This window comes from Phoxinus phoxinus, assembly GCF_949152265.1.
Source record: "Phoxinus phoxinus genome assembly, chromosome: 25".
Lineage (NCBI taxonomy): Eukaryota > Metazoa > Chordata > Actinopteri > Cypriniformes > Leuciscidae > Phoxinus > Phoxinus phoxinus.
This window is the reverse complement of record NC_136900.1, coordinates 22,138,915-22,156,735: the sequence shown is the minus strand read 5'-3', so window position 1 is coordinate 22,156,735 and position 17,821 is coordinate 22,138,915. Positions and strand designations below refer to the sequence as shown.

At 36.5% G+C, this 17,821-nt stretch overlaps 1 protein-coding gene across 7 annotated transcripts in view; it reads right to left on the bottom strand.

The window, feature by feature from the left end:
* The window catches only part of znf469 (zinc finger protein 469), a 288,811-nt gene that overhangs the window by 246,029 nt on the left and 24,961 nt on the right, over positions 1–17,821 (bottom strand). For all 7 annotated transcript variants that reach the window (XR_013796564.1, XR_013796565.1, XR_013796566.1 and 4 more), the window contains exon 2: positions 15,783–15,970. The gene's annotated coding sequence lies outside the window, so the exon portion shown is untranslated. The remainder of the gene's footprint in view (positions 1–15,782; positions 15,971–17,821) is intronic.

The window sequence follows — 17,821 nt, the reverse complement described above, 5'->3', positions numbered from 1 at the left end:
AATGCATGTCCAGTTATCTTGAGCTCCAATCAATTGAATTTCTCAAATATCATTCAAAGTTTTTAAAGCAAAAAAAAAAAATCTCTATTTATATATATATATACAGACACACACAGAGATAATGTATAAATGTTTATCGGAGTAGTATCTCCACATATGGTTTGAGCTTTCTCAACTCAATAACTCAACTTGAATTTTATCACTCCCTAGCTGGGGAGAAACATCTAAGAATGCTAATATAATAATCTACATATTTGAACTACTGATTCAAATGTCTAACAACAACATCCAAGACTCTGTTTTTCCTTGCCTTGAAAAATGTTCTGAAAATTAAGTGAAATAATTACTTTGGCTTCGGCTCGTGATAGCTTCGTGAAATGTTACGTCTGGCACGGAGTTTGGCACTGACTTATGGACACTGGAAAAAGAGCAAAAAACCTGCTAAAAAAAAACTTATTTATGTCTAGAAAGACAAAGATGGAAAACTGACAAGAGTAGATTGAAGACGATGCAGTGATGTATTAAGGGAACCTTTGGGTGTTTGCAGTGGACTACATTGGTGTTTCCCAACCTTTTAGGTCTTGTGTAACAACAAAGCCCCATCTGTAGGACTCAAAATACACCTTTACCAACACCAACGGGTTCCAATTTAAGACGCGAGTGAAATTGACCTGCTGTCTGTTAGGCTTGAAATGAAACGAAACAAAAAACAGGGAAAAATGGTACAAAAGTTGACATAAGTTGACAAAAGTTGACATAAGTTGACAAAAGTTGACAAAAGTTGACAAAAGTTGACAAAAGTTGACAAAAGTTGACAAAAGTACACTGTATAAATAAATGTAAAAAATAAGTTACAGTCTGGTGAAACCAGCCAGCTGTTGACATATCCTGCACTATGAAGATTTTTGTCCAATCAAATGCTTTCTAGAATGATAATGTCCAACCTCCTAATGCCACTGATAAATAAACAAATACATAATGTTTTTCATTTATTACTATTATTTTTAGATTTATATATTAAATTATCATTTAGAATATTTAAAAATAAAAATATTAACTGAAAATTTTGATTAATCACGATTATTTATCACGTTTAAAAAAAAATGGGAAAATAAATAAAACAAAATCCTGATTAGTCATTTATATATTTTAATTACAATATATATATATAATTATTTACATAATATAACTTATACATTTTCAAAAATATTTAAACAAATGTAAATTATTATATTTATTATGTGTTTTTGTTTTAACCCTATAATGCAGGAACCAAACAAACATCCATTCTCCACCCACGGTTCGGCAGGCACTTGCACCGCAGTTCATCTCAAATCTGACGACGCATACGCATCTATAATATGTTTTTTTGAAAATAACATAAAACAGACAGACAGAGTTAGGCTAATGCATGTTTCTGTCAATGGATACGCATTCTGGCTTCCTCTAAACTTTGTTCAAAAGGAGTGGCGTATGCTCTAATATGATTATGACCAGTCATTACGCCGTCATCACACAGGTGTTGATAGCACACAAGTGCAGGTGATACCTAAACAGCACACGTTGCTATCTGTGTTTAAACTGAAGTCATTTAAGCCGTGCCAATTTAAATATTCAAGCACAAGATGACGCGAAAGAAAACTCTGGAGGCGTGCAAACTTATCCGAAGTGTGCACACGGAAAGCCACGTCTCAGACAGCGGTCAACATGTCCGCCTTGGACCGTCTTTATTTAATTTACAGTGTTGATTATGTGCAATGTTTTGCATTTGATTAGTTCTCAGGTAAAGAAATTAAATAAAAGTACTGTTAGATACATGTAAAAACCTGAAAAGCACTATTTTATTTGTATCTTTGCTCTATTGTATTTATTTGTGTTGTTGCTTTGAGTATTTGTCCTTATTTTATTTATTGCACATACTGAACCATACAGAAACCATGATAAAAACTGAACAGTGAGTAATGTGAACCGTCTCACCCCTAATAGAAATATAGAAGGGATGTGGGCATATTAGGACATGTGGCTGTCATGTAAAAAATGTTTATACTGACCAAGAAATATAAAACAAAACAGTGATGGGAGTCAGAAACAAGTTTTTTGAGGAATTCTTTGAATATTAAATAAATATTTGTATTGATAATCACACCCTGTCAGGTCGATTTGACCCCCTTTATGCATTCTAGGGTTAAGAAACCCTGCTGTACACATACCCACGGTTGGGAATCACTAGCTTAGATGATTTATGACAAAAACAAGGCCATGTATTTAAATCACAGAGATAAAAGGCTCACATAAACATCTCTCTTATAAGCAGAGCGTTCTCAACTGCTCGCTCTCATGGATCTGACAGCAAAGTTCATCAGCGTTTCATCTCTGTAATGTCTGTGATGTCATCTTCAATCACAACAGGAACGGTTATTCTTTAGGCCCCTATCTGTGGCGCCAAAAAATGATCCTTCCTTTAGCCTATTTATTATTTCCAGCTTTCAGGTCATATTTCTGCCATATCTGATATCACTTGATACTACATAATGAGACGCCTTGATCAGCACATGCACTAAACACTAAACTTTTTTTTTTTTTTTTTTTTTTAAGTACCGAGTGCAAATCAACAAAGTGCTATGATTGCATGATTTCAGTGAGCAAGAATTCTCCAAGAAACTCCACAAACATTAAACGCTGTCTACTCCTTTCCAGTGTGTAAATAACCTAGTTCAAGCTCCAGAAACTGCATCCATCCAGCAAAATGCCCTTCCAGTCGCTCCAACCGTGCTTATGGCCTCCCCCCTAGTGGCAGCAAGCAGTATTGGATGAAGTAGAAAGGGATAAATACAGTTCCCATGGCTGGCGATTCTATAAATACACACACAAACTGCATTAAGATCAAACCGATCGGTAGTAAACAAAAATGTTTTTCACGACCCAGTAAATGTCAACCGGATCGGGCCACCTTACAATCTTCTGTCAGGGTGAAATACTTTCCTTCAGGAGATAAATCAGCTCAGATTTAGGTGTTGGAGCATGTTCAAGGTTCAGAAGATGCATTATTATCAGACGGCTCATCTTGGAACATGTTTTTGCTCTGGAAGAGCGGAGAAAGACGGGGGAAAGGGGGTCGTTGTGGAAACGAAAATGACGCTAAACTGTAAGTTTCCTGTCGGTTGATGTGAAGGACTTTGTCATTGAGCAGCTTCAATGCTTTGAAGCAGGTATTGAAACAGTTTCCATCACAGACTGTCTGAAGATGCGGAAATATGGATTCAGACTCAGTCAAGCTCATGAATCGTTCATAAATCGTACACAAACGAATCCTCTTCCAGCTGCCACTCATTTCATGACGCTCACCTACTGGTGTTTATTATTGTAACAAGGTGAACCGCCATTGTGGAAAACATTCACTGGCATTTTTTAACCCGGGAAAACATTCATTTAGGCGTCACAGTGTGCTATTCTCTGGACAAAATAGCTATTTGTCATTTCAACAGCCTTGTTTTTCTGATGGGGGTTTTTGATGGTGCTCACAGGGGTAGAATTTGGGATTAGACAGGCCGACAAGCCAACGCAAGAGGGACGTGAAAATACATCAATAATGGATGTTATGACCATCATCAACGTAATAATAAGGATCATTCTGTCTACCTCAACGACATATATTTAAGACAGGGGGTGGATGGGGGACAGCAGTGCTCTGTTTTTACATTCACTGCCTGAAGACTCAATTGAAAGACGTTAAGCACAGTCTGATTTACAAGTAGGGTTGGGTATCGTTTGAGTTTTAATGATTCCGATTACAATTCTGCTTATCGATTCCAATAAAAGGCATTTATTGTGTACAAGTCTTATTGCAAAATATTTCATTGTAGCCGAATACCATGAACAAAAATCAACAGGCTAAAGAACAGGCTAAGGAACTTCTGCCTATGGTTTAAAAATAACATCGCAAAAACAACGAGCCTAACTAATCTAAATGTATTTATATAATTAAAAACAAACACTCTTTTTTTTTCAAATCGCACAAATACAACTGAACAAAGATGAAATTGAAAAATAGTGTTTTAAGATTTTCAGATATTCAGGTACAGACACTAATTAAAGGTAGGGTAGGTAGGATTTATATAAAAACTTTTTACCAAATTTGATTAAACTTTCTATATATATCGATGCATAATTAAAATGTAAGTACTCTGATAAAAAGAGTATAAAAATCGAGTGACTCAAGACCGTTTAATCTTCATTAAACACAGCTCATTATTTCCATTCGGGACGAATCACAGGATTGGCTTGCGCGACTGTCACTCTCCGTCGCCATGACTACCGCCGCTATTACTGGCTCTGCCCGCGTGCGCGCAGTCGCGCACCCGTTTTTAGGTGGGAGTGAATGGAATTAATGAGCTGTGTTTATTGAAGATTAAATACACTAGAGTCACTCGTTTTTTTTACTCTCTATTTCAGAGTACTTGCATTTTAATTATGCATTGGTATATAAAGACAGTTTAAACAAATTTGAATAAAAGTTTTTTTTAGACAATTCTGATCTACCCTACCTTTAAATGTAAAATAACACTGCACTTTATAAATAAAAATGTAGGCTACATTACACAAATAGTTACAAAAGTTATTCAGTCAAAAACAACAACTTAATTTTGACAAAAAGACACGGAATACAACTACTATCATGAGGTGGCTTTCTGTGTGCTCAGCACCAAAAAAAAAACAGCGCATGGGTGGCGCTTGAATGGTTTAGGGCCAATCCCAATTCTACCCCTTACCCCTTCACTTACCCCTTCCCCTCTGTTTTGCTCGTGCACGTGGAGGGGTAGGGCTGTCTCGATTCTCTTTTGGTTGGAGGGGAAGGGCTAGGGGGAAGGGCCAGATAGCCCTTCAAACGAAGATTTTTCGGGACCACACTTCAAACGAAGGGGTATGAGAAGTGTCACTGCATACACCGGCTACAGACGCAAAATGGCTGCCCAAGCAAAAAATTAGACCATAAATGTAAGAATTGTTGACTTTAATAAGTATTTTAACGACAAATAATGATTTGCTTTATGTTACATTCAATCTTGTGTTCATATTTACGGTCAGTTCCTTCAAAGAAACGTTGAACGCACATGAACGCCACACAATGTCGTATTTCACACAGTTTCACACAGTAAATAAATAAATAGGTCAAAATAGGACAAACATAGGTCTGTACCTCCAACGTGTTAATACAACACCACAGAAAACAAGTCCTGTGCATCTTGGAAGTTTGTGATCAACATCGGCGCATCTCCTGTGACGTAGGCGACGACGTATAATGACGTGTAACGGTGTAGTAGTGGTGTCCCATTTCTTAGGGGAATATTTTCACCCCTACGCCTTGCCACTCTGTTTCAAGGGTCAAGGGGAAGGGGAAGGCGAAGGGTTAGGGGTAGACGAAGGGGAAAGGGGTAGAATTGGGATTGGGCCTTAAAGTCATATTAAAATGCACACGAAGGAATCGACAAGAGGAATCCATTTTTTTTTTATAACAATTTTTGATTCCAAACCCTAATTCACAAGTACTGATTCAAAAATTACTTCATTTTCTTTTTAGTGAATAAAAAAATAAACAAACACAGTCAAGTTCAAATTACTCTTATAGAGAGTTTCTATTAATGAATTATTCACAAATACACTAGATACGAATTTTTCACCGAACAAAGTCACTTAATCGACACCCCGAAACTTGCACAGTTACAGTATATACCTCTCCGTGGGCTCTACATTTTTCTCTGTAAAAAATAATGAAAACATGGATTGCCTGAAAAAAAATCTTGTCAATGAAAGATTTAGGTCGTGTGTGAAAAGTGTTTTTTCACGCGGTTGGCATATTTTTTTCAATTGTTTTTAATGGGAGCGCCGCAGCCATGAGCGTAACGAGGCGCTGAGCGGGGGGGGTTTTTCACGCTGAAGAGCTGAGTGCTCTGCGTTTTTTACCGGTCGCCGAGAGTTGAAGAATGTTCAACTTTGGGTAAAACGCAGCGCTCATCACTGTTACGTTTTACACAACCGACCAATCACAGTGGAGGAGGGGCGGGACAAATACCACGTCCGACCAACTGTCACAGCATTCTTTCTGTACAACGACACCAACCAGCAGAGCTAACCGAACAGAAACTGTGCCGCGGATATTCTGTATCATAGCACCAAAGCGCCTCAACTGAAAAAACACTGCGCTGCCAAAACGCTCTCAAGCGCACACAGCTAGGCGTTTTCAGCAGGCTAAAAACGCTTTGGTGGACACACGGCCTTAAAGACAAGTAAACAGTCATAATAAATTTAGAACAAATAAACAAATGACAATAGCGCAACTAAATACAATAGAACAAATGTCCAAATCAAATAAATAGTGCGATTAGACAAAAAGAAAACTCAATTCAGTAACAACAGTGCACAAGTAATTAAATGAAGTCTCCTTCGTGTCTTTCGCTTAAAATCGCTTAAACGTTTAAATTGCCATGACCTAAAAAAACGTGCAAACGATAAACTTTCACGACGCCACGGCTCTGGCCTGATCAGGGCCAGTGACCGTCAACTGTCCCGAGTCTTTCATCAGACAGTCTTTTATTGTGAAGCCTTGAAAGGAAAGGTTTTTTTTTTTTTTTTTTTTCTTGACATGTGCAGATGATCACCGTTAACCTCTCAAGCTGACACTCACCTCATCCAGAAAATGACTGCAATACCAGACTGTCAATCAGACGCCTTTGAGCTCATCTCTGCACTGCTGTCAATTAACATTTACTATCAAACACTACGTCTAGACAGATTGGGGTAAAAGAGCTGGCAGAGGAGTGTAAAACAATGTGCTATCGCTCTCAAGCAAACCACAAAGGAAAAACACAACTATCATTAAGCGTAATAAATCTTTCATAAGTAGCACGCTAACAAAATTGTTAACAGAGTGCGACGTCGGATATACCTTGAGCTATATTCTCATGTGTGAAGGTTCAACCGTGGGGATTTTCCATCATTCTAATGGCTTTTTCTCTCACCAGAAGTGATGATTGTTGTGTAATCTTGCATCCATGTCAAACTGCACTACAGCCTGGAGCCAGTACACAACTATAAATTAGACTAGACAGACAAAAAAAATTTAATGCCAAATGTCTCCGGATACCATCTAAATGTATGTATACAACATTTAAAGCTACCCTTTTTACCCCCTAGACAGAAAATGACTGAATTGACATTACACAATCCAGCCACATATCAGCCATATAATTATTCGGCTGATACTACTTTCACATCTAATAACTGATCACCAGGCAAACAGAATCGGTCTGCTTTCAACAACAAAAATAAATTAAAAAAGCTTTATCAATATATATTTTCAATTTTCAGATACACTGGACAAAGGTAATTAAAAAATGGTAACATTTGAGTCAAAAAAATATTATTTAACATCACTGAACCAACTAGGGACTGACAATATTGGAAAAAAACTGACACTGCGATATTTTGTTTTTCTGCGATATATTGCGATATATAATAAATAAATAAAATCCCCATATGACTTGAATAGCTCTATTTGGTAAGATTTAATCATTTGGGGTGATTTTGTATTAGAAAATAATAAACAAATTACAAGCATAGATAAACACAATAGAACAAATATACTAATGAAATAACCAGTGCTTTATGTTTTACAGTATTCAGGTACAGAAATTGAATAATCAAATAAAATATAAAACTGCATAAATTCAATATAATTAATGTTTATTACAGCTACAAAAGTGATTTTCTCTTTGTATTTTTTGTTTGATTAACATTGACGCATACGGGTTTATTAGGCTGCTGTCACTTTAAGACCAAATGCACGGATCCAATATACAGATACGTATCGTTTTATTTCTCAATAGTTTCGGTTCACTTTAGCCATAATCGGCTGTTTACATGAATGCTCACCGAGACGGGCATTTTGACATAATTTTTGCATATGCGTGTCCGTTCAAGCGGAAATAGGCGAGAAAGAGAACAGAATTCGGTGTGCGCGTGTTACCTGCGCGCAGAAAACAGCGTGCGAGTTCTCTTAAAGGGCACCTATTATGACATTTAAAATGTTCCTAATGTTGTTTAGGGAGTCCCCAACAACAGTTTTACATGCATGCAATGACAAAAAACACTTTTGTTGTCGTATAATATGCATTTATTTTTACCTGATTTGCTCACCGACTCCCAAATGAATCGTTCAACGACTCGTTTTTCAAACCCCTCCTTTGCGCGACGCTAATCTGCGTTGATTGGTCAGATGACCCAGCAGTGTTTACATAGATAATACTTATTGTTTAACACGGAGTACAATGATGCTTTTATCAATTAAATTGTGTTATAATAATGATTATAGTCCACTGCTTTGTAGTTTGTAGTAAAAAACGAAAAATAAGATAAATAATTTAATGTTATGTTAGCGAGCATAGCCCAGAGTTCATATTGTAAAAGCACAATCAGTCTTTGTTTGCGTTAGCCCGATGCATAAACATAACGTTTTAACAAAAAAAAAAAAAAAAAATGTAGTTACGTTACTACGAGGTATTATTCTATTCTTTAAGACAACTCCGAAAACAACGACAAACACTTCACATAGGCTATCTCAATACAATTGTCATTGAAGACCTAGAAGCTAAACGGTGCTTACACAACAAACAACATAATTATTAAGCATGCTACATAAAACATAAAAGCAACAATTATTAATAACACTTACAGGTTGTGATACGGAGGAGGAAGCTGATGCAAATACACTTGGAACTGAACCTTCCTTCAATATCAGCCGGCTCGCGAATCCAAGTTTGATTGCATTTAAGATGGTAAAGCAATCGTCTTGAAAATGGCGCGAGCAAAGCACAAGGCTCGGACTATACTTCTGTGGTATAGTTATATGAATTGTAGCCACTTAGTCTTCAAATGCTCCTCCTTGGGCAGATGAAAAAAGTTTGCTTTTGAGTCGCACTTCAGAACACAGCGTCTCGTCGCCATGATATTTTCCCTGGCCTTGGAGCGCAATAAGTGGGCGTATCGTATTCAAATAACTTGACAAGTTGACGTCATCTAGTCAGAGAAAAAGCTTCGGTCTTCTAACGATTCATAAAAATGACTCAGAGTCGACTCTTACTTTTGAAAGACAATAACTTTATATACGGTGCACTTTCATATTTCAAACTTTGCAGGATGTTTTTGTTCACTTAGATCTATGTTACACACTACATGAAAGGTAAATTTCAAAATTCCATAATAGGTGCCCTTTAAAGGGGGGGTAAAATACTTAGTTTCAGTCAATCTCATGTTAATCTTGAGTATCTATAGAGTAATAGTGCGTCCTTCATATCTCCAAAAAGTCTTTAGTTTCATCATATTTATAAAATAAAAATACAGCTTTCCGATTCTATCCGGAAAAAGCCGAGGTCCTTGATTCTGGGCATGGGCGGAGCTATAGAGTCAAGCGGGAGCATCCACAACATACAAACTGCATCCACTGTTCCAGTAACACTGGGTTCTTTGGAAAGCTGAACAAGGTAAACTTTCCCTCACATCCCAAAACACACTTTTTTGGAGACATTCTTGACATCAACCATTCCTATTTAGCGCTGCTGCTGATGATTTCCGGTAGTAGCGCGTCGATGACCGCGGTCTTTCTCTCCTCTGGTCGACGTGTGCGTGAACGCGCTTTTCCGAGAGCAATGCTCATATAAGGAGTTCCACTCTGGTCTACGTCATTAGATCTACGATAGAAAAAAACCAGCCGAAACGTGTTGCAACCCGGAAGTATGATTTTCAGCACAGAAATTCTCTGTTATTCGTTCAAAATAACTTTTCAAACTTTGGCCACTATTAGCATGAGAATCCATCTCTTTAACACTGTAAACAACTCTGAATACATGAAACACCATTGTACCCCCCCTTTAAAATCGCTTATATAAACTGACAGGTCCTAAAAGACGTGAAAATTATACAATTTCGCTCTAGGATAGTTAAACTTTTAAATTAATCTGAGCATCTTGTGCGTTTCGAGTTGTGGCGCCTGATCAGTACGGATCAACTACAGAGCGATCCATATATACTTGACATCGCACATCCTGCGAAGTGACTATCACAGATGCGCACATCGCGATATCAATGCTAAAACGATACATTGTGCTTATTTATTTACACAAACAAGAACTTTTTATGGGTTAAATGAGGTAGACATAGCTCTTTAAGGAAACAATTGCAGGTTACCACTTTTTTACAGTGTATTTGTAAGGAATTTTTTTAAAATATTGTGTTCATGAGTGTTAATTTATATTAAAATCTTGTCTTTTTTTATACTCTTACGTTATTATCATATTTTATTGTATCATGTTTGCCATAATTAATTTAAGTACCGTATATGCGTTAACAGATATTAGTCAAAAGAAAACCTCTATCAGTTTACCACTAATATCTGTTGTTTCCCTTAATTTTGCCAAGTATGACATGTTTCGGGATCAAAGCCCTTATGTGTTTGTGAATAATAATCCTATCAGCCAATCAAATTGTAAAGATATGAAACAATGAGTACGGTAAAGGGCTTATACAACAACAGCCAATAAGAGCCAACAACTCCTAGAGAAAGTAACTGCCAACCAATTTTATTGATGAAGAGTTTGTCAATGATAATTAAGAAGACATAAAAATATTTGTTTAATTCAAAAGATAAAGAAATATTGATAACGATTACTTGATTAACAATTAAATGTTAAAACCAATGAAAAATGCCATGACAATAAAAATAATGAACACTGCAAGATGTTAATAAAATACTGTTTTAATAGGGATTTTGTTTTTAATATAGAAGTCATTCTAATATTTATATTTTACTAACATAATTAGAAAAACTTGACATAATTTAGAAGTAAAATATGAAAAGAATAATTAAAATAATCCAATATTCAAAATATTTTTCTCTTCTTTTATTCAGATTTATTGATAATGTTACAAAAGTTTTCAAATAAATGCTGTCATTTTGAACCTTCTATTTATTAAAGAATCAAAGAAGAATAAATTGCCAGCGTTACCCAAATAGTAACTGTTCTCAACATTGATAATAAGAAATGTTTGTTGACCAACTTGATGCATTTAAACAAATTTAAAAAGACATTTCCAACGACAATATCTGAACACTGTCCAGGAACACGTCTTGTACTTGGCAAAGTCACTGTAAGCGATATCCATAATAAGGTCTATATATATGATGTATACATTTAGAGCATTAGCGCTGCAGCAAACGTTGTTATAATGACAGTTTAGAGCCAGATTAGTGTGTTTAGGTTACACGAGCGAGGAGGAAGTTTTTGACATGTAGGCTTGACTAGTTGTTTCCTAAACAGAGGGGTCTGTTTCTCTGACACGGGCCGAGCTGACGGATACAGTCTGTCCCGCCGATTCCCTCAGCCGTAACCGTAGCGTTATCAGAGATAGGAAGTGCAAGTGTTATTGTTATGAACCGGCGTCTGGGTGGTCGGCCGACACATGAGTACATCACGCTCCTTCAAACAAAAGAGACTTGTAGAGATACAGTACGCTGCAGACGAACACTAACAAAGCTACCGAGAGTTTATATCGTGTTGTTGAACATAAAGACGACATTCAAAGCTTCGGCGCATGACCGTTTTTACACAAAAGTGTCCAAAACAAACAATACACGCCTGCGCGATATTGCCACAAGTGCAGACACAAATAAGCCTATAGTGTAGATCTTCACGATTTGCTATAGTATACACACTTTAGACGCACCCAACGGAACGAGAACATGTGCGTTGAGACATATACGTACATTGCTTCAGGCCTGATACTATGGCACAAGGCCAGATCAGACCTGTCCAAACTGCAGGAATGCGTCGCTCCACCCAAGATAAGCAGGTAGCGGCTAAAAATGACCTGAAAACAGAGCGCTAGCCAGAGAGGATGAGCCCAGTCTGTTGGGTTGTTTTTTGGAGTCTGGAGTCCAGAATGTCCACTTGTTGATTCTTCTTCGCATTTCTGAAATTATTCGGCTAGCCATTTGTTTTAGGCACACAAGATCTCTTTTAGGTTGTTCATCCAAAAGAATTTAAAGGGTAAGTTCACCCCACAAAAAAATTTTTTCGTCGCAAAATGGAGATTTTCTGAGTCATGTGCTGCTCGCTCTTTTCCATGCAACTATAATGAATGAGGACTAAAGCTTTAAACCAAACATTAAAGCACTATAAAAGTGATTCATAAGACTCGTGTGCTGTATTTGAAGTATTCAAAGTCATTTGACAATTTTTGTGTGTCAAATCATCCAGTTATTCACTGAAAACTCGATTTCTGCTTTAGCTCTCCTTGGCAAGTTCATATGAAAAGTAACAATGTCAGATTTTCAGTGAATCAGTTGCTCCCGTTCATAAAACCTGAATGATTAATTTGGTCAGAATAATTCTAATGTCAGATTTGTGGAAAAAGCTTTTTTTTTAAATTGATTTTCAATGAATCAATCGCTTCTGATCATTAAACCTGTAAGACTTCAGTTACTGGCTTTTCTATCATTCCCTTTGAATGTATCAAAAGTATCAAAATTACTGCTAATGACTAAATAACTTTAAAAAGGTATACTATGCATGTGTTATTTTACATTTGATTACTTTATTTCTTTTCTAATCTACCAAATCTGTATCTAGCTACTGTTAGATCGCCCTGAAAAACAGTTTATTTACTTTGTATCTTTGTTCTATTGTATTTATTTGCGTTGTTGCTTGTAGTTTTTAATATTAGTTCTTATTTTATTACAGACTGTTTTCTAGTATTTAATAGGTTTTTTTTTTTTCATTTGCATTGTTCTTGCATTTCATGTAAAAAGTCTGGCAAATATAATAAAAAAAATGTACTAGCCAATAACGACTGTGTCTGTAGAGGGTTGATGTGCGTTCACAATAATGAATATGGGACCACTGATATAAACGTTTTGTTTTATATGTACAAAAAGCAAAAAGAATAAAAAGTGGAGATAAGTTTAGAAAGCATGAAGCACTCAGTCTGAATGACTTTGTGATTTGTTACAAAAAGTGGGCATCAAATATGCAAAACACGGAAGCTCGAACGTGTGTGTGACGCGATACAACTGGTTCTCGAGCGTAACGCACGTACACAAGCTTCTTCTTTTCCTTTTAATTCAGATTAGCAAACTCACATGAAAGTGCATACTGCCACCTACTGGACGACACTTGCATGACTGCTGGTGTCATTTATTTTCCGTCAGCTGTCATGCAAGTGTCGTGCAGTAGGTGGCAGTATCTGAATTAAAAGGAAAAGAAGAAGCTTGTGTACGTGCGTGATGCTCGAGATTGGGCTTGGAATAGCCGAAAATGCTTAATCGGCCACGGTACCCATCCTTGAGATCGGCTCGGGACATCCCTAATCCTGATCATAAAAACTGAATGATAATTAATGATTCTGAATGATTCAATGATTGTGTCTGAAAGTCTCCAATAGCAGATCAGTGAATGAATCGTTCTTTACAGATGGACCTTGTCAAGTAAATCAATTGCTATTGCTATGAATGATTAAAAATTATTCACTTTTTAAAAAATTATTTACTTACTGAAAGAGCTTTGTATATTAAATATATTTGGTTTTATCTTAAATACGGAGTAAAAAAAAACACTTGATAAGCAGCGCAAGCATTTTCCCATGGAGTCATCAAATTTTTTTATCAAATTTATTGCTCAGCTATCATTTTGGATAAGAGCTAGTCTGGATTTGCTCTGGTCTCGAAACACAAATCCATCCACATCAGACTGGATCTGATAGCAGCCTGTGTTCACCTCTCATTCTCAAGAGGCCCGTCCCAATGAAGGAAGTCAAAACTACAGCCAGACATGAATAAACAATGCAAACAAACATGACTAACCAGAAAGACCGTCCATGACACAATAAAACGGGGAGATTGGCCGTTTGCCCTGAGATTAGCTGTCTATTTAAGAGGAACACTTCGTACTGTCAATAAATCATGTTTCAGTTCATACTCATTTTATTGCTCAGAGGTTGCCCTTTTATATTATCATCAACTTTTGACATCAATATCATCTCAGATGTTTCTCCTAATAATCCTTATGCTATAGTGTGAATGGCACAGCTTTAATCATTTGGGGGTTTTGGGGGGAATTTAATGGGAAAATGTTGAAAAACTTAAGCACAGTTTGAGAGGAGACAAATGTGGGATTACTGCAGTGTTTATCTCAGAAGAAAAAACATTTGCTCTCATTCATCTCTTTGCTGTATATGAGAGGAAATTGAGTCATAAAAAGAGATCTTATTTGTGATTTTACTATGAGCAAAAATAAAATAAAATTGTAAAAAAATCATTATAAAAACGAAAAATTATTTATTTTTCTTTTCTTTTTTTAAATTGAGGAGTAAATATTTGGAAAAAACTAATGAATTCTGTTGCCAATCATGACAATTTCAGAATTCAACAAATCTAAGTTTAAAACAATTCTTGTGAAAGATGTTTACAAAGACTTAATGACTTTATACATTTATAAATATTATTATTATTATCATCATCATTTTTTATATACATACATGCATACAATAACGTCTTAATATATTGTGTTACTATCTTACGCAATTTTGCTCCTCAAAAAAAATAATCTTGATTTAAGAATGTTTACTGTATTTTTACTGCAAAACCAAGCAAAGTACTCAAGACGACGATTTCTTGCATTTTAGATTTCAATCCCAGTTAAAGCCAGTGTTATTCTTAACTAAAACATTACAAATAATTTTCAATAATTGAAATAAAGTTGAAAAATACAAATGTTAGATGTAAAATACTAAAACTGAAATCTACGTGTTTAACACGCTGTAGGCTGCTTGGTTGTCATTACATTTAATAAAGAAATTGTCATTTAATAAAGAAATGAAAAGAAACAAAACTACTTTGCCATTGAAAACAAAACTGACCTATTTTAATGGCTGCAACATAGGGCAGGCTGTGCAATGGGAAACAACGGGCTCCAGTCGGACTCGGGCTGAGAAATCTGATGAGCTGTCGGACACGGGTCAGGCTAGCCGCTACGGCCTGCGCGTCTCGGGCCAGGGCCGGGGCCTAGATTTGAGGCCCGTGCAGGGCTTTAATTTCAGTCTTTCTACTTCAAAATTTCACATTTAATTCAATGTGTTACTTGCCGATTCGTTGTAGTTTTGCAAGTGACCGACAGTAACTCTTTTTCAGTGCTGGTTCAAGCGTGCCTCAGGCAGTTGAATGAAACCTTAGAATAAATAAGAAATGTCCATTTATTATGCTATTTTATGGGACCACCACACTAATGGATGGCCTTATCTGGAAATGTTACCTGCTCCACTATAGACAGCAGATCCTACTGTATATCAACACAGATTACAGATGACACTCAGCGTGCCTGTGGGTGATAGAAGACAGAGGAACAGCACATGAGAGAAGTGGAGTCCTTGACAGCGCATTAACGCACCTGCTGCTCCATGCCAAAAACAGCATTTGTAATCCTATTTTCGAATGTTATGGTACTTCGGGCCAAATCCCACGAGTGACTCAAAACACTTTCCCCTTGTCACTGGCCCATATAGTGAAGACAGGTACACAAAGAGCAGAAAATACCACATTTCATCTCTATCGCATTATGCCTATACGATGAATCACTGATTCAACATGGCCATCCGCCAGCTTTCTCAGCTCTGCCTTGGCTTGTGTCGAAACCAACAAGGACGTGAATGTGTGACTGTTGAATTCTGGTACCGTTTACCTTTCACTGCAGCGCTGGCAGCTTTTTCTCCATTCGGCAGACAGTTGCATCTAAATTCACCTCAGCTCTGCGTTTTCGGACTGCTTAATTGCCTCCAGAAGTCCTGAGCAAGCGAGTTTAATCTCCAAGCGGAGCAGGTGGACTGCACAGCTGTACTGGGCCAAGAAACCAGGAAGTCCAGGAAATGCCTGATGAAAATCACGAACACAACAAGCCAGAGGAAAGAGGAAAAAAAAAAAAAAATCACAAATGAGAAGTCAATTTTAAGTCTCAATCGGGTCTCCTAGATAGCCATATAAAGAGAAGAAATAGAGACTTGGAATCAAAATATACTGCGTTTCTTTCCTTGATAGACATTCCTGTGGCCTGATTTATGAATGTTACGTACAAGATTTCCCAGAAGCACACATTGGGATTTACAGAATATAAACTTTCCGTAGACAGCAATGAAAATGGTGAGGAATTTTGGTCCCGATTCCTTGTAATTGTTCCATTAACGATTTTAGTACTTTTGAGGAGTAAATATTTGGAAAAAAATAATGAATTTTGTTGCCAATCGATGACATTTTCAGATTTCAACAAATCTAGGTTTAAAACAATTCTTGTGAAAGATGTTTACAAAGACTTAATGACTTTTCCCATTATTTTATAAGCGCCGTAAATGTAATCCAATAACTGATTCTAACTATATATTTAAAAAAACGACTAAAATATTTAAAATGTGGTACCACATGTCATTCGTTCATTGAACCAGCTTATAAGAACCATTTGTTCAAGAATCGAACTACACCAGTCAAGCTGTTTGTTTTTGATTCACTAAAAAAAAAAACAGCTCAGAAGAGTCATTTTTCATCTCTTTACAAATCACCAACATTTGACTCAATAAAACTAACAGTTACTATCCTATATATATTATATTTTTTTAAATCCTTGCTACGTTTGCATAATGGTTGCCTATATTGTTGATTTGACTGCTTCTATTGCTCTCTTCATTTGTAAGTCGCTTAGGATAAAAGCGTCTGCTAAATGATTCAATATACCGGTAAATGTAGGCCTAAATGATTCATACTACACAAGGTTTTTGATTCACTAAAAAGAAAGGGCTCATAAGGTAAGATAATTTTTTTTCAGGATTCATGCTAGGGATATATGCACGTGACAGTGATGATTTTTTTTTCGGACCTGAGATATGATATGATTGATTAGCGTTAAGACCACACCGGCGAAATAAAGTGAAACTAAGGATTTAAAAGCACACAGTGATGCCTGGAAACACTTTGATCATGTTAATACAGTTAGTGCAAGAAGACCAATCCGCCATACACATAACATTATAATGAGAATACTATGTAATAGAATGTTGTAAATTATTTGTGCCTTAGTTGCCCGTTTCAGCGTTGTTATTACAGGAAGAGCCCATCCAAAACGTGAGTTACTACACGTCAATTTCACAAGTGCATTTGAGTCCTTGAGCAGGTGTAAGTTGTAATATTACTTTTATGTTGAGCATATCTGTTTAATCTCATATGGGATGTGTTTGGTTGAGTTTATTAACCAGCTAACAAAGCCCTTCAGTTTGCCAGTGTTAATTTATTCTTCAGTTTCAGCACAAATGCAATATCTGACATTATTGACTGTAATTGGGCATCCCTCGGAGTTACCAATGAAGTATGAATTAGGCATGGGCATTTTAATTTTCAGCACTGATAGATCTCAAAATTGAGTACTTGAGTACTCAGTTTGAGTTTCATTCACTCAAAAAGTAGTGGCCGATATATAGTTTTTTCTGTTTGGCAGATGCGGGACTTTTATTTTGATGGTGTGCCAGACTTTTATTTTGATGGTGTGCCAGACTTTTATTTTGACAATGCTGAGAAAGGCAGAGCCTGAGCAAGCAGTTGCCCATTAAGTCATATTAATGTCAATTTCACTGTGTGCTGTATGTAAAATTAGTGTAACCTTTTCTTTATTAGAAAAAATAAGAATCCCAGAGCACGCAAACTTACCAGATTACTGAGTGCCCTGTTGAATACCGGGTT